Consider the following 5,058-nt stretch of genomic DNA (forward strand, 5'->3'; position numbering starts at 1 on the left):
TAGCATTTTAAAAGTTAGAAAATAAAAGAAATGAAGGAGGAAGTGGGCTAATGGTAATGTGGACAAGAGGGAGGATAGGATGGAAAGTATCACTATGCTTTTAAGTCTGTATGGTGACATATGTAAAATTTGTTTACTTTATGTAATTAAGTAAATAAATAAAGCCATATCTTTTATAATGTGCAATGTATTTTTATATACATGTGCATTGTGAAATAATTATGTAAAGCTATTTCTATACCCAAGAATTCATAGTTGCTTGTGTGTATGTGTATGTGTGTATGTGTGTGTGTGTGTGTGTGTGTGTGTGTATGTGGTAAGAACATTTAATATCTACTGTTAGACATTTTAAGTAATACTGTATTATTGGCTATTGCTACTTTGCTGTACAATAGATCTCCAAAATTTATTCAACATCACTGAGAATGTATATTCTTTGGCCAGCATATTCCTATTCCAAATCCATGTGGCATTTTATTTCTGGGCTTGGATTATTTTGTTTGGCATAAAGCCCCTGCAGGTTCTTCTTTTTTTAACTGAATGTTCTCCCTCATGTAGGCTGAATAATATGTCATTGTGTGTATATACTGTGATTTCTTTATTCATTCATCTGTCCAAGGGTATTTCGGTTATTTTTGCTTTTCACCTATTGTGTCACAGATATTTCTACAAAGTACTGATTTCATTTTTTCTAGTTATATGCCCCAAAAAAGGGATTGTCAAATCACATGGCAGTCCTGTTTTTAATTTTTTGAAGCTGTTACATATTTGTGTACAGAATGGCTGCCCAAATTTACATTCCAATCCCCAGGGTATAAAGGTTCCGTTTTCTCTGACATCCTTGTCAACACTGGCTACTTCTTGTCTTCTTGATAATAGTATCCATAACAAGTATGATGAGGTGGTGCTTTATCCAAATTCTGATTTGTGTTACTCTGCTAGTCAATACTTTGAATACCTTTCCATATGTCCGTTGGTCATTTTGTGTCTTTTTGGAGAGATGCCTATTTGGCTGTTTGTCCATTTTAAAATTGTGGGTTTTTTGTGCCCAGTGTGGTGACCTGGCAACTAAAGTCCTCAGTTTACATGCACCGGGATCCCATATGGGCACCGGGTTCTAATCTCAGCAGCCCTGCTTTCCATCTAGCTCCCTGCTTGTGGCCTGGGAAAACAGTAGAGGATGGCCCAAAGCCTTGCGACTCTGCAACTGCATTGAAGACGTGGAAGAAGTTCCTGGCTCATGGCTTCGGATTGGTTCAGCTCCAGCTGTTGCGGTCACTTGGGGAGTGAACCATCAGATACAAGGTCATTCTCTCTTCCTCTCTGTATATCTGACTTTGTAATAAAAATAAATAAATCTTTAAAAAAAAGTTGTGCTGTTTTTGTTGTTGTTGAGTTGGGTGAGTTACTTAGGTACTTTGTTTATTAACATCTTGTCAAAGAAATGGTTTGCAAATATTTCCTCCCAAGCTATAAACTGCCTTTCAATTTTGCTGGTTGGTGATACTGCAAACTACTTTTTTTTTGAAATATCCATATTTATCAATCTATTTTTAGCCACAAACAGATTCTTTATTCCCTAACCCTGCAAGTGCCAGATTTCTAACATCCAAATGCAAGTGGTGGTAGAATCTGTTGATAGTGGTCAAATGTAACACGGATCCTAAGACTGTGTCAGGGAGATGAGTAAAGTTAGAAAAAGTTCTGTGAATGTGCTGTGGAGAGCAGGCTTGTGTAAGCAAGCCCTATCCTGGCAGTATTGTTTTTCTTAAAGATTTTGTCTTCCAGATTCCGTGGCTGGGCAGCTGCCCATGTGGTGCACCTTGTTTTCAGAGAGAAAAATCTCCTGAAAAGAGTACAACTGTCCTTCTTTTCTAAATAAATTCTTTCATTTTGCCTCTTTGCCTTGATTTGGACTTTCATGTTGAATTATTGTTTTTCCATGCCCTTTCTGATTAATTTGCCAGGCTAAATTGGGGCCAAATAAATAATGAGTTTCCAAATTAGTTGACATAGTAATGGAACAGAGATTTAATTAATTTATGAACAAGGGCCTCTAAAGACAATTGCATGTTTATAGCACAAAATGATGGTATTTATTAATGTTGAAAGTTTTCCTATTTTACCATATTGTTTTAATAATGAGACTTTGTTTATGCCCATGTAAACAGAAGTAGTCAAGTGAAGTAAAATATACTCTGATATATAATTTATAAATGTATAATTTCCTATGAAGTTCTTTTTAGCACTAAGAATAATTGTTAATTTCTTAACTACATTCAAAAATATTCATCAGGTTTTTAGAAATTGTTTGCTGCATAAAAGTTCTGGTAACTGCTGTTCATTAGTTTGCTGGGTTGAAAGCTCTGTTTGTAAGTGGCTTTGGGATATAGTTCACTAACCAAGCTCTTTAACTGTATCTCAAAATGCATCCTTACATGCTAGCTATCTCTGTGGAATTATGGTTGGTGGAGACTGTTTAGTAACCGGAAACTTCTATTTGGTAAATATATAATGAATGCGCATACTATCCATAAGGATGCTGATATATTCTTGCATAAATAGCATAGATATAATTACTTTTTTTAAGTCCACTGGATTACTTAGAAAATGAAACAGATTATGGTCATGAAAACCATCAGTTTTCATAGAAAAAGAATCTAACACATATATGATTCTGTTCAAATTATTTAACAAATTTGTGTATTCTATACTCTAAGGAACTTTGTACTAGTATAATTTATATTTTTATTCAATCCCAAAATTAATGCTAATGGGGGCAGGCATTAGCATAGTAGTTAAAATGCAGGTCAAGATGTTTGTGTTCCATACTGGAGAAACATGGATTTGACACCTGTCTCTGGATCCTGATTCCAACTCTGCTAAACAAACCTTGGGCTGCAGCAACGACGGCTCAAGTGCCTGGGCTCTTGCCAGTTCTGTGAGAGGACAAAATTGTGTTCTTCTCTGTCTTTTATGGGGGAGGGCGGTGCAAATAATTTTCAATTAGTTATCTTTTTTATACAAGTACACTGAATAATTAGGCAATGCCTCTTCGTTGGATGCAATCCTGCGCCACAAGTCAGCACACTCCTTTACGACCGGTCCGGTGATGGCAGAACCTTTCATCTCGCCTTTATTGTTTACTGTGACTCCCACATTATCTTCAAAATAAAGAAACATACCATCTTTTCTTCTATATGACTTTCATTGTCGAGTTACCACTGTTGGATGTACCTTCTTACGCAGCCCTGGCTTGCCCTTCTTGACTGTGGCCGTCACCATGTCCCTGACGCCGGAGGCAGGGAGCCTGTTCAGCCGTCCCTTGATCCCCTTCATGGAGATGATGTAGAGGTTTTTAGCTCCTGTGAGAATGGACAGTCTCCTTCGAATCAGGCCAGGTGGCTCCCGCGCCTTTGTCACATCACCGATTGAAGCCAGACCGCATGGCACACAGCCACTTCACCCAAGAGCGGTGCCGCTTGCTCTGCTCCTTCCGGACGGCTAGTTGGGTCACCGGCAGTGGTCCCGGCGAGTGCTTTGAAATGGGTGTCTTCTCTTTTACTCAACTTAGTCTTGGGTATTGTGGGCATTTGAAGCGTGAACCCTAAGATGGACTTCTGAATCTCTTTCTGTTTCTCTTTGTACGTATCAAAATAAATGTCAACAAATTTAATAAGTAGTATGGCAAATACTTATATAATAAAGTATCTGTGAAGTACCTTCAATAAAGTTTATAAACTATCTGCTATGATAATAATGGGAATAATGGTATCTACTTTTATTATCAAAATCATGAAGTTATTGTTGAATCACTTTCTCCCAGACAGTTAACATTCTTCTGAATTAAAAAGTGTCATGGTTACATTGCATTAATACCCTCCAGGAAAATCTTGTTTGAGAGGAGTCTGTGGTCCTACAAAAAAATACCAGAGAATTAAATTCCTCCATCTAACCTATAATTGGAAATACCTAACGTATGTTCTCACAACTTAAAAGTTCTTTCACTGTGATTAAGAAGAGATTAGGAAGAGAAAATATTGCTGCAAAGTCTTAATATTATTAGAAGCTGTTTATTTTTTCAAATAAAATAACTTACAATGCTTACCTAAGAATTAGAATATATGGAAAGGAAGCATATTAGAATATAAAAGAAAAAATCAGATTGATTATTTTCTTGATGGTTTTCTTTGATACCAAGTAATTAAAACTCCTCATGTCAAGCAGAAAATTAAATCATTTTATCAGCCCTGTCTAGAAAGTTTTTAATCCCTTCTGTGGACTTATGCAAAATTACAACAAGAAATGAAACATGATGGGCTTTCCAGTCGTGAACAACTTAGATTTCAATAGAAGAAATAATGACAAAAGGATAAATGTGTGAATAGGGATGAGCCTTGAGTTTCTAGAAATAAAGGAGATTTTAAAGAATGAACAATGTAGAGGAGAGTAATGTGTCAGCATGGATTCAGTCAGAGTAGCAGAGGTACTGTGACTACTATCAGAAAGCTATACACATGAGGAATTTGATTTTCCTCAATTTTGGGAAAAGTTAGATAAAGGTCTATGTGGGAGAGTAGTTTATAAGGCATGACTAGTTGCTGTAGAAACCAAGCATTCTCAAGGACAGAGTATTACTGTGGAAAGTGTGGGAAGCAGTTGCTTTAGGTCTACAGCCAAAGTTTGGACAGTGACTTCTGGGACTACTTCCAGCAGGTGGTGAGAAGAGATGGACTCGGCGCTAGGGATTAACGAGGATAAGCTGAAACGGCCAGGGACCACTATATCTATCACCACATCTGTCTTCATAAAGACCTTTGGAGAGTAATGGCCAATGACCAGTCCTCCAATTCCAGCAACTAAATTTTATAGACTGGCCCACGGTGAAAGGGCTCCTAAAACATGGTACAGAGTATTAGCAAGTCGATATAGAACAATATACTATGGCTCCTTGAGAAGGTAGATGGAAGGGGATCTGTGGAAGGTGGAAGAAACTGAGGTTATATTCACTTCTGTGCTGGTGATTCCAGGGAGTGATTGAGGAAGCAGGGATCTAAA

General features: G+C 37.3%; 1 non-coding gene across 1 annotated transcript; it reads right to left on the reverse strand.

Annotated features, from left to right (window-relative positions):
• Positions 1-3,414: 3,414 nt before the first annotated feature.
• Positions 3,415-3,551, reverse strand: LOC131481981 (small nucleolar RNA SNORA21). The gene has a single exon (XR_009246686.1). It is a non-coding gene; the product is annotated as a small nucleolar RNA SNORA21 (small nucleolar RNA).
• Between the last annotated feature and the right edge of the window lie 1,507 nt (positions 3,552-5,058).

This window comes from Ochotona princeps, chromosome 14 (genome assembly GCF_030435755.1).
Source record: "Ochotona princeps isolate mOchPri1 chromosome 14, mOchPri1.hap1, whole genome shotgun sequence".
In the NCBI taxonomy this organism is placed as follows: Eukaryota; Metazoa; Chordata; class Mammalia; order Lagomorpha; family Ochotonidae; genus Ochotona; species Ochotona princeps.